At 43.2% G+C, this 12,889-nt stretch overlaps 1 protein-coding gene across 4 annotated transcripts in view; it reads left to right on the top strand.

The window, feature by feature from the left end:
* The first annotated feature begins 394 nt into the window (after positions 1-394).
* LOC112228648 (DENN domain-containing protein 4B) overlaps positions 395-12,889 on the top strand; it is a 35,346-nt gene continuing 22,851 nt past the window's right edge. For 2 of the 4 annotated variants that reach the window (XM_024394167.2, XM_024394149.2), the window contains exon 1: positions 395-838. The gene's annotated coding sequence lies outside the window, so the exon portion shown is untranslated. Of the gene's footprint in view, positions 839-10,738; positions 10,876-11,417; positions 11,512-12,889 lie in introns of those variants that run through there. The other 2 variants (XM_042310822.1, XM_024394158.2) reach the window with 2 other exon arrangements.

Below are 12,889 nucleotides of genomic sequence, written 5' to 3'. Positions count from 1 at the left end.
ATAACATTGCCAGTAGGGGTTGCTGTTGAACAGTGAAGCCATTTGTGATAGGGATCAGTCAGATGGCCGTATAAATGACTGTAATTGTTCAGTGAATTCTACGGTTGTAGTTAACGTTTTTGCTTCATGTTTAGGGTCAAAACCATATCTATTTTACGTTTTCAGAGTAATTACATGTACATGTTTATTTTAAACTTGTAATATCCAGGGAACCCATCGATGTTGTAAATAATGTTCCTAAACCACTGCATCTTAAACCTAACAAGAAAATATTTGTACCTTTCACATTATTTTACAAAAAAATAAAGCATATAAAAAAATCCTGTCAAAGGCTGGTTTTATATTGTATTATTATCCGCGTTGTCATAACAGATTCACTGGTCTCCAGTACAGTGACAGCTGCATACACGCGGGTGTCCACCAAATTGTTTTTACTTTCGCAATTTCCTTTCCTCTAGTTTTATGAATATTACCACAGCAAACATGTTTTTAAATGCATAACAATAGACTGCATGGAGTTTTACAAATTAATAACTAGTTTGTATGTATTATTGAAATAGTAGCGCAAGTGTCTGTGTTCTGAGAGCTCTTTCGGTCTGTGGCACTGGAAGTACGACAGTGTTTTAGTTTCCCATCTCGACCGCAGGAGCTGTTGGCAGCTAACCTCCCGACCAGCCAGCAAGAAGCGGACTGATACGACAGACATCTACACTGGCTCTAATTAGAAACCGACTCCATGGTACACACGACCTCCAACATGGACGCTAAATGTCTAAATATGACCTAAGCAGGATGATATCCAAAGTGAGCAATCGGAACTGCCAGCAAGGATTACAAGGTAAATAGATTGCTAGTTAAATAGTGGTAGTGTCCCCACAATATTTTGTTAGCTAGCTAGGAGGCTAAGTAACGTTAGCTAGCTAATGCTTGCAACTGCTTTGGATTAATGTCACACAATTCAGGTATGGTGCGCCAGCGGTGACAACTCAAACCCAAATCCCCTCTCGATTTGTTTTTATTCGAAAACCACAATAATAGTTGTTAGCCATTATACCAACGTATCTGTGGCCGTAGTGCTGCGCTAACCGGCTAATGTGCGAAGCGATACAACAGTAACGTTAGTGTGTAACGTCAGGCTATTTCTGGGTGTAACGTTAGGCTATTGTCGTGATCCAATGAGTGGTACCAAGCATTGACCCAAATGTATATGGTACATGTATATGGATTTTAAAGCAGTTAAAGGTTGGTAGTTATACTACATCGCCTGGTGCTCCCTGCCCCTAGTCCAAAATGTTAAAATATGTTGCCAGCGCGGACATTAATCAATTTCACGTTGTACTGCGCGTGCATCACGTTTTGCATTGGAACGCATTTCTCTACATTTGCCATCTCATATACTGTGTTGTCCATTCATGGTACTTTGTGGATTATGAAAATGCATTATGTGCATTTATCGTGTTTCTGCTTGAGTATTCAGCATACATAAATCCTGCAAACGCCTCATATTCCACGACGATTTGGGAATACCAGTTGCGTAGCGCAGTTCATGGGCCCCTCAAGGTTCGATCAATATTTATTCAGAATATTGACCAGGAAAAATATTGACTTCAATCATTGACGGAGTTGACAACAGATACTCAAGACAGACATACTTGTTAATCTTAACTTTTTGAAACATTTACAAAAAATATATAAATACATTTGTAAAATATAGAAAATGATTAATTTGAAAATACCCTATTCAACAATTCTATCAGATCTTCAGGCATTCTGATGGAATTTGTTTTACGGAGTTGACAAAAATAGTACATTTTTCGTCTTTATTCAAGTGGTATACACAGACAGTATCAACAAAAAAATTCAACAGTTGCTTTATGATTCTAGAACCTAACTAAGTATAGTGTATTTGAACAAGGAATATGATGTCCTTGTCTCAAGGCTTAAAAATTCTTCCTTAATCTGTCTCCTCCCCTTCATCTACATTGATTTGAAGTGGATTTAACAAGTGACATCATAGCTTTCACCTGGTCAGTCTATGTCATGGAATGTTTTGTACACTCAGTGTATAGTGTCGGTCTCATGGCATGGTCTCACTATCTGTTCCTGATGTTTAAACATTGCTGTGTTACAAACTCCTGTTGTTAAAATAATAATTTGCACATGTCATATTTTTATTTTATTTAACCTTCATTTAACTAGGCAAGTCAGTTAAGAACAAATTCTTATTTACAATGACGGCCTAGGAACAGTGGGTTAACTGACTTGTTCAGGGGCAGAACGACAGATTTTTACCTTGTCAGTTCAGGGATTCAATCTAGCAACCTTTTGGTTACTGGCCCAACGCTCTTACCACTAGGCTACCTGCCGCCCCTGAGCTCAATTTCGACATGCTGTCAGTAATCCTCACCATCTATTCTTGCCCTTTCATTCCTTACAGATTACTCAATTCCAGACAAAATATAATAAACATGATTTCAACTTGACACATTTTCATGTAGGGGAAAATAAGCTGTAGATGTGTGGGCCTTCTTTGTTGTGGTGTACTGAGCTGGCATAGAGAAGCACCCTGTCTAAATGTATCTAGATGTTGTGGGCACAGGTTTGGACAGATGGTTTAGACGATACGTTTCTTTACACTAATTTCTAAAATGGAGATTAGCTATTCTAAGTAGTAGAGGAACTGAGCCTACCTGACATGAAATTAGTAATATTGCAACTGCTATTCGCTGCTGGCTGGCCTACTTAGCTGCAACTCTGCATAGACAACGGAGGCTTGCATTGTTGATTGTTCCATATCTTCGTCACTCATTTTCCACTAGTGTAAAGTTAGATTAACCATGCGCCAACTTATTAATCAGCATTGATTTAGCAAAACGCATTTGGTACAGTACCATCTTAATTCCTCTACCTAGTTTGGGATCTTCATAAAGAATAGCCTCTAACGACTTTGTAACACAAAAGTTTACCCATACATTTATGAACAAGGTCATGCAGGATAATGTGTGTTTCTTTGGAAGTCTTTTTGTGACACAACTAAAAGTCTACTGACTATGTTTCCACCCATCGTTACAAAACCCATAAGGCATAGTGACAACTTTCTCAAAACCCCTATGCATCTAAAGCACTCAATGTAGCCCAGTAGTAGAATTTGGGACATAGTTTCCGGAGGGTACTCTCAGTCCTCATTTAGGCCTACCTATCAGCTTTTGCTAAATATACCTCTCCATGGCTCTCCAGTGTTCTTTCATAGACTCCTCCTCCTCATGTCAGTAGACAGTAGTCTGTCTGCATGATACCTGAGATTGTGATCACACCTGGGACCTGTCACCTCTTGTTAGGGGTTTGTTACAGCTGGGCAATGTTTCTTGAAGAAAGGCACCTCAAAGCAACACATTGTCGGAGTTTATAACTTTCTGCCCACTAGGGTTGGGGGTCAATTACATTTAAATTCAGTCAAGAAATTCAAATTCCAGAATTGAAGGTTGCTTTTTACTTTGAATTATGATTTTTCAATTTCTGAATCGAATCTGAATGCTCAAAGTATAGTCTGATCATGAAGTGTTAGAGCCTAGTCTCCAACAGTCTGTGCCTCACTTCTTACCTACTCTCCTCATCATTCCACCTTTAGTGTTTACACTACCTCCCAGGACTCCCAGTTCCCTTTCACATTTAATCTCATTGCAGAGGAAGGCTATGCTTTGTGCAATGGGGATTGCGTATGTTTCTGCTTAACCTTTCACACTAGTGCTACATTTACATAAGCCTGTAAGTTAATGCAAAATATAATGGTCCATGTCGAATGTCATAACAATGAAGTGGAAACGGAATGTTTAGAAGGAGGAACCAGGCTTTGTCTTGAGACATGTTCAGTTGGCTAATACAGGGAGGGTGTCAGTATGATGTCATTGTACCAACCATCAGTCATATTTCATCTCAATAGTGAAATTTGGCATCATTCCTCACCAAGTTTATCAAACCACTGACCCTTGTTTTATGACCCAGTGTCACACAGATTCTCCCTCGCCCTCCATTTGGAAAATCTGACCATGATTATATCCTCCTGATTCCTGCTTACAAGCAAAAACTAAAGCAGGAAGCACCAGTGACTCGCTCAATACGGAAGTGGTCAGATGATGCAGTTGCTACGCTACAGGACTGTTTTGCTAGCACAGACTGGAATATGTTTCGGGGTTCATCCAATAGCATTGAGGAGTATACCACCTCAGTCACCTGCTTCATCAATCATCGACGACGTCGTCCCAGCAGTGACCGTACATACATCTCCAAACCAGAAGCCATGGATTACAGGCAACATCCACACCGAGCTAAAGGCTAGAGCTGCTGCTATCAATGAGCAGGACACTAATCCGGACGCTAATCCCACTATGCCCTCAGACAAACCATCAAACAGGCAAAGCGTCAATACTGGACTAAAATTTAATCATACTACACCGGCTCTGACGCTTGTTGGAAGTCTTGAAAAAACTTACTGATTACAAATGGAAACCCAGCCGTGAGCAGTGACGCGGGCCTACCAGACGAGCTAAATACCTTTTTATGCTCGCTTCGAGGCAAGCAACACTGAAGCATGCATGGGAGCACCAGCTGCTCCAGACGACTGTATGATCACACTCTCCGTAGTTGATGTGAGCCAGTCCTTTTATACAGGTCAACATTCACAAAGCCACGGGGCCAGACGCATTACCAAGACGTGTACTCAAGGCATGCACGGACCAACTGCCAAGTGTCTTTACTGACATTTTCAACCTCTCCCTGACCGAGTCTGTAATTCCTACATGTTTCAAACAGACCACCATAGTCCCTGTACCCAAGAAAGCAAAGGTAACCTGCCTAAATTATTGCTGCCCCGTAGCACTCACATCAGTAGCCATGAAATGCTTTGAAAGACAGGTCATGGCTCCTATCAACACAATCATGCCAGAAACCCTAGACCCACTCCTATTCGCATACTGCCCCAACAAATCCACAGATGACGCAATCTCAATTGCACTCTGCACTGCCATTTCCCTCCTGGACAAAAGGAACACCTATGTGAGAATGCTCTTCATTGACTACAGCTCAGCGTTCAACACCATAGTTCCCACAAATTTCATCACTAAGCTAAGGACCCTGGGATTAAACACCCCCCTCTTGATCCTGGAATTCCTGACGGGCTGCCCCCAGGTGGTAAGGGTAGGCAACAACACATCTGCCACGCTGATTCAACACTGGGGCCCCTCAGGGGTGCGTGCTTAGTCCCTTCCTGTACTCCCTGTTCACCCACAACTGTGTGGCCAAACACGACTCCAACACCATCACGTTTGCTGACGATACAACAGTGGTAGGCCTGATCTCTGACAACGATGAGATAGCCTATAGGGAGGAGATCAGAAACCTGGCAGTGTGGTGCCAGGTCAACAACCTCTGTCTCAATGTGAGCAAGACAAAGGAGCTCCCGGACTATAGGAATAGGAGGGCCGAACAGGCCCCCATTCACATCGACGGGACTGAAGTGGAGCGGGTTGAGAGCTTAAATTACCTTAGTATCCACATCACCAACAAACTATCATGGTTTGTTAAATGTTTAAAAATCTCTCTCTCTCAAATATATATATCTGTCGTTCTGCCTCTGAACAAGTCAGTTAACCCACTGTTCCTAGGCCGTCATTGAAAGTAAGAATATGTTCTTAAATGACTTGCCTAGTTAAATAATGGTAACATTTTAAAAATTCACGGTGATGCTTGTTGTATTTGGCACGTGACAAATAAAATTTGATTCTGAGGAAAGGCTAGAGTCCTTCCCAGATGTGTATGGCCCTCCCTCGTCATCATAAGAGAAGAGGAACGAGGTCTTACATTTGCGTGTTGAAAGTACTTAGGCAGCTGCCAGATTGTATTATTTCAATCTGTGGAAGTGGCATGTCATCCAACTACTGAATATCAGATTAGGAAGTGGGGGTAGTGTTGGGAGAATATGATGTGAGTAGGTTTGGGATGATGCAGGTTGGGTCTACTTCTGGTGGAGTCCAGGTGCAGCCTATTTGTTATTCCTATCTCCATACTCCACAACGAAGTCAGGTTGGGAGGCCGTTGAAACTCATGCAACTCCTCTGTAAGCCTGAAACTGTGTGTCGTGTCAGCCCCTCTGCTCTCATACAGGGTCACTCCTAAAAGCAAACCTGATGTTGTTGAAGAAACAGACTTAGTAACAGTCAGCTAGTCTGTCACCTGTCCAAGAATCTCTCCTTTGTACTGCTGTAACAGCAGCATTATACACTGTGCTTTAGGGCCTGGTTCACAATGCCTAGCCCTGTATTGCAACTGTTGGGTCGTCTGCACTCGCATACACTCTGATTAGCTCTGAGAACAGCTCTATAGCCTTCAGCTCCATTGGCAAACGGCCAATGTCAAGATTATGTAACCATTTGCGATGGATGTCTCCTCTTTTCACTTGCATCCTGTATGGCTAACGCAGTACAAATGACTGTTTTCAAAACAGAGCATCACTTAAGACTCATACTGTGTGTAATATGTTGGACTACTGTATGCTACGTTATGCAACACAAAGAGGAGAAATTTTGTTTTAGCAGGGAAATTATAGGGAAATGCATGAATATCAGTTATATGCACACACTCACAGCCTCAAACACAAGCAAACACTGCACCAGCCAGCCACTTTTATAGTCCGCCACTTTTATAGTCCACCTCGTTCAACGTCAGGGATTATATTGTTCACTGTAATGTAATGATCATCCCACTTGTGCTTGCTAAATCAAACCTGGCGACGCCTCAAAATAAACCTCTCTCTACACTTCCTTCCTCTCCTTTTCTCTTTCTGTCTATCATGCTCTCTGCCACTGCCCTGTCATCTGTCCCTTCAATACTCTCTTCCTCTGCTCATACTTTCTGTCAGCCCTAGCTGAATATGGCAACCGTCAGTGTGTCACCTACACAAATACGCACACACACTTTGTGCCTATCCCCCCCTGTCATACACACAGAGATCCAGTTCTCTTCCTACAGCCTGTAGTTCATTCCTCCTCCTCCTTCCTTTCTCTTTCCAAACTCCATCTCTGCCAGCTAAAGGCACGGTCTGTCCCTCCTTCTATCCACTAAACTAGCATAAACACTTTAGCCACATTACCGTAGGGGTTAGGTAAAAGCCCAGTGCATCACAACAAGGAAAAGATGGGTCTTCCAAGACCTATCACAATTATTGGCAATTGCCCACACCAAAATCTCTAACATTGTCTAGTACCCTACCTACTGCTAAATGTGGATGGATACATCTTGGTTCTAGCGTCAAAAAAAAATTACGGACACTTTTTATTTTCATGGATACTATACAAAATCGAGATAATGAGACAGTTGGTTGGTGCATCATATTGTAAACTTAAGCCAGCATTGACTGAAGTGCCTTTCATGATGCTCTCAGCCTCTCCCAGTAGGGAGTCTTGGATATTTATAACTTTAGATATCTTAATCTCCTTTAAGTGTCTGTCATTTCTCTCCCATTTCAACAGTTAGGTCTGTCGTCTTTTCCCATGTTGTTTGGCAATAGGCTAATCCTTAAAATGTTGACGTGGCCCACGGGAGACAGTTTTCCAGAAATCCTGAAGCTGCTGTTTGTTGAAGTGCTAGTCAGTTATCACACCTATACCTGGAGACGTTTGAATTTGAATTCTAATACTTCAGCAACAACAGAGAGAGAAGACGAGAGCTGCTGAAGCTGTCTGAAGCAGGTCTCTTTATTAGAGGCAGAACCGACTCTGAGCAGGCTTTAAATAGAAGCGTCGTTTGAAATAATCAAATCAAAGTTTATATGTCACGTGTCCCGAATACAACAGGCGTAGACCTTACAGTGAAATGCTTACTTTCAGGCTCTAACCAATAGTGAGAAAAAAAGGTTGTGTGTGTGTGTGTGTGTAGGTAAGTAAAATAAATAAAACGACAGTGAAAAGACATTTGAAAATAAGAGTAGCAAGGCTATATACAGACACCGGTTAGTCAGGCTTATTGAGGTAGTATGTAGATGTAGGTATTGTTAAAGTGACTTTGTATATATGATTAACAGAGAGTAGCAGTAGTGTAAAGAGAGGGGTTGGCAGGTGGTGGGACACAATGCAGATAGCCCGGTTAGCCAATGTGCGGGAGCACTGGTTGGTCGGGCCAATTGAGGTAGTATGTACATGAACGTATAGTTAAAGTGACTATGCATATAAGATAAACAGAGAGTAGCAGCATTTAAAAGAGGGGGGGGAACACAATGCAAATAGTCCGGGTAACCATTTGGTTACCTGTTCAGGAGTCTTATGGCTTGGGGGTAAAAACTGTTGAGAAGCCTTTTTGTCCTAGACTTGGCACTCCGGTACCACTTGCCATGCGGTAGTAGCGAGAACAGTCTATGACAATTTTTAGGGCCTTCCTCTGGCATCGCCTGGTGTACAGGTCCTGGATGGCAGGCAGGCAGCTTTGCCCCAGTGATGTACTGGGCCGTACGCACTACCCTCTGAAGTGCCTTGCGGTCGGAGGCCGAGCAATTGCCATACCAGGCAGTGATACAACCGGTCAGGATGCTCTCGATGTTGCAGCTGTTGAACCTTTTGAGGATCTCAGGACCCATGCCAAATCTTTTTAGTTTCCTGAGGGGGAATAGGTTTTGTCGTGCCCTCTTCACGACTGTCTTGGTGTGTTTGGACCATTCTAGTTTGTTGTTGATGTGGACACCAAGAACTTGAAGCTCTAGACCTGCTCCACTACAGCCCCATCGATGAGAATGGGGGTGTGCTTGGTGCTCCTTTTCCTGTTGTCCACAATCATCTCCTTAGTCTTGGTTACGTTGAGGGATAAGTAGTTATTCTGGCACCACCCGGCCAGGTCTCTGACCTCCTCCCTATAGGCTGTCTCGTCGTTGTCGGTGATCAGGCCTACCACTGTTATGTCGTCTGCAAACTTAATGATGGTGTTGGTGTTGTGCCTGGCCATGCAGTCGTGGGTGAACAGGGAGTACAGGAGGGGACTGAGCACGCTCCCCTGGGGAGCTCCAGTGTTGAGGATCAGCGTGGCAGATGTGTTGCTCTCAGGAGTGCTGATAGTCAGAGACAGTGCCAGCCACATGGCTCGATGGAGGCTGCTGGAGGGGAATTAACAGCGCTTGTGGCATGAACCCTGGTGTTAGGGCCACCGAGACCTCGGAATCTGTTTGGCTCTATGACTTTGGGTTAACCAACCAGAACTGTTATTAGAATCTTCTGTGGTCTTTAGAGTGGTGTGTCTTCCTTGCCCTGAGGTATTACCAAGGTGAATTCAGACACCCTGGACAATGTTGCGTTTTGATGTGGTCAGGGGACCATGCAGCCTGAGAGGCTCTCTGTGTTGGTTTTGTTCTCGAACCCTTTTAGTTTATGGCCTAGGAAAGTGAGTAGGAGGAGAGCGACTAGCAGAGGAATATATTTTGTTTGAGGTTGAGAATTGAGACCAAGTAGGCCTAGTCGTGCCTTTTTGGAGTAAGTGAAATGACTAACCTTTCCCACTTAAATGACTAGCCTTTCCCACTGTAGTTGCATGTATCAAGTTTCCTGAATTGAATTGTGGATGGCATTTAGATTGATCAAAGCATTATCAAGGATCAATTCTGGAAGTTATCCACATCGAAGACACTCTTGCTCCCTGATCCTTAAGTTCTGCCAGTCTGTTGCAACATCAGCAAGACAATGTTTAAGAACTACCTTGAAAATCCCAGAGTCAAATATAGAACACGTGGTGCATGCTGTTTACTATTGACTTGCTGAATACAAAGTGATTAATTAAAAATTAAACAGTGTCCACATGAAGCTTTTGTAGGTAGGCCTAATCTGTATCAACCTTATGCCGATTCCTCAGGTAGAATGTCTCAGCCAGGTCATGTTTAGGTTGGATTGTTGACCTATTTTGTCTACTATCCCCAGCCTGCTATTTTCGACTCCTCCCCCCCCTTTGCTGAGTCATGACTCATGTGTCATCTAGAGAGGTGTCAATAAGTGTTTCCCAACCCCTGTACTGTGGACTGGCACTGGCCCATGAGATGTCACTTACTCGTAAATCCGATCTCACACCAATTTTAGTCTACCCTCTAGTGCTAGTTTTAGTTAAGAAGTACTTACTCCGAGAAGGAGAAGCATAGCTTGTCGAATCCTGATAACTTCCAAAAACACTGGTGTAGGTCATGCCTTCTCTCCAGTGGTCTAATGGGCCAAGATCACCTTCATAACAACATGCTGACTGGACAGAGAAGGATTTGTCCCCCCACCACCCTACAGTATTTAATCATCATACCCTTCAAGTTAAGTTCACACTAATGGAAGGCTCCACTATCGCTCTTCCTGGCCTACATTTTTCTCCAGGCAGCTCTGTTAAGTCAGTTGTGGTCTTTGGTAAACAGTGTGTGAAAATGTACTTTTCCCACTGTCAACGCTTTGGATAATGCTATTTGTGGTGAGCTTGTTTAATGATCATTGTGGTGCAGTACTCCCCTCTGGGCCTCACTCTGTTCACTGTGTGTGTGAATGTATTTCCCCTCTTAACATCATCACGTGCTTGCCCCGTGCACACAAAAGGAGCATTGTGGGCCGTCCGGCCTCCATTTTAGGGTGGTATTGTGGTGATGCCCCTGAGTTGGTGTGGGCGTGGTTGTACCAGCTACCAGGCATCTCTCTCCCTATCGCTGACTTCCAGCATCATCTCGCTGGGAAGAGCGACCCTGAATACCTCCTCTGTCACTAGCTGTGACTCTGGTTGAAGGCCAGCTATGGGCAGCAGCATTCTGACAAGCACAAAGGCACTGCCTCTGGACAGCATTCATCCCTAACAACTTTATCTTAAGCATTGTTTAGACAGGTAAATCATCTGGCAAGCATATTTTGAGGAAGAATGTTTTGCATTAAGTTGCAAGATACAAGTATTTGTAACAGCTGTTAGCACTGTACATTTCTGCTGTATTTAAAATACATTTTGTGAGTGCTGTGGTGAGTATTTTAAATTATCTGGGAGTTTTTTTTTTAAAGATCTCCACAATTTTGTAATGTCAAAATGTTGCCCCAGCTATTGCATAACACAAAGTAAAAATCAGTACTTTCGAGGGTGTTATTGACAAATCCATGAAGGAATGTTGACGTGTGAAATTATGCGTGTAGCCCCTCTTCACACACACAATTTCACACATTCTCAAACATGTCAGGAGTTTGAGAACCTGCTGTATAGGAAGAGTGATATGGCCAGTCTGTCAGTTCAGGGGCAGGATTTCTAGCTGCCAAGCCTGAACAGAGCTCTCCTTGTCCGTTTGGGGTGTTCTTATCACGAGCTCACACCTGGAGAGATGTGGGGGCGCGGGTTGAGTGTTGTCACTCCACTGGCTCAGAAATAACTCTTCTCAATCCATTGGAGGCAAGGCTACTCTGTAATTCACACACACATACACAGTGAGCTATAAGTAACTGCTATATTTGACTGATATGGGGATTTAACCTACGTAAGGTAGGGAATCTCTCCTTTCCTCAAACATTCATTGAGATGACTCATTCCTCAGTAGCTTGCGTGAGAGGTTTATAATCGTGTGGAAATATATATTCAAGCCTTTCCTGGCTGGTGCTCAACAAAAGCAGGTGAATTAAAAGAAGAACCAAACCCACGACCTGTTTTAAATATCTTGTGGCTCTTTTTATTTCCTGCTTGTTTGAAGCTACTGTTCTGAGGAGGTTGAGGTATGATGCGAGTTGCTGGAAGGCTTTCAATTGAGTTTTGTTTCTGAGCATTAGCTAGCCTATTTTGACAAATTGCGTAAGCCACTGTTTCTCAATGAATTCTTGGTGAACCCTCAGGCAGCACACAACACACTTTGTTTTCTATGTTTACGTATTGTATCACCCCACTGAATAATCACATCAGTAAATTATTATCTGGAAAAACAGCTGGCTGATAAGTTCAAGATGCAGTACAGACTAGATGGAGAAGTGGGTAGCGACCTGAATTCATGTGCTCAACTTGTTTGAATCTTATCTCATTTCTGTGGATGTTATTTATGAGTTATGAGTCAGAAACTCTTGACATTAGTTCCACCAAGCAGGGATGCTTAACTCTAGTCCTTGATGTCCGCACTTGGTCTGATTTATCACTGATCAGTCTGATTTATCAATGAAGTGCCAGGGAGGAAAGAACTAGCAGAATGACAGACTAAAACAACCCCTCTTCTTAGCTTCACTTTTCCCGTTCCATAGTAGGCCATGGTCCAATACTTCACATTCAGCTCGTGTGATCATGGTGGTGGTGGTCCACTGCTTCCAGGGCACTGTCAGACACGGCGTCATTCTGGGGAATAAGACCTTTACTGCTCTCTTGTTGCTTGTCTAAATATGGCGTATTCAATTCTATATCTATGATGCACTGGGTTTCATACGAATGGGACTTCAAAAGTCTCTTGTCAGGATGTGGGCGCTCTAGTTCCAGAGCTCGCTCTCTCTTGCTCTCGCTTGCTCTCTCGCTCAAACCACTGACAATTTTAATGAATCCTTTCTCAGTTATGTTGACAAGGATATTGAAATGACTTGCAGTTGCAAGGATTGTGACCAATATTAAGACATGTTGGACATTGGGGCAATTCAGTAGTCAAAAGGGGTTTTCCAGTGTGTGTGTGTGTTTTGTGTGTACATTCGCGAGCGCAAGCGTGTGTGTCAGAGAGAGACAGTGCACGTTACCATGTACGTAGGGTATTATGAAAAGGGAACCAACAATTATTAGCCCACATCAGCAATTTCTGGAAAACCCTGAGGTTCAGTGTCCTTGATAAGTTCCCAGCAGGGCGACACCCTTTTATTATAGTACCATTGTAGGCCTTAGGGCCTAACAGATCCGTTAT

The sequence above is a fragment of the Oncorhynchus tshawytscha genome, linkage group LG03, assembly GCF_018296145.1.
Source record: "Oncorhynchus tshawytscha isolate Ot180627B linkage group LG03, Otsh_v2.0, whole genome shotgun sequence".
Lineage (NCBI taxonomy): Eukaryota > Metazoa > Chordata > Actinopteri > Salmoniformes > Salmonidae > Oncorhynchus > Oncorhynchus tshawytscha.
The sequence above is the reverse complement of the archived record's forward strand: the minus strand, read 5'-3'. Positions and strand labels throughout refer to the sequence as shown.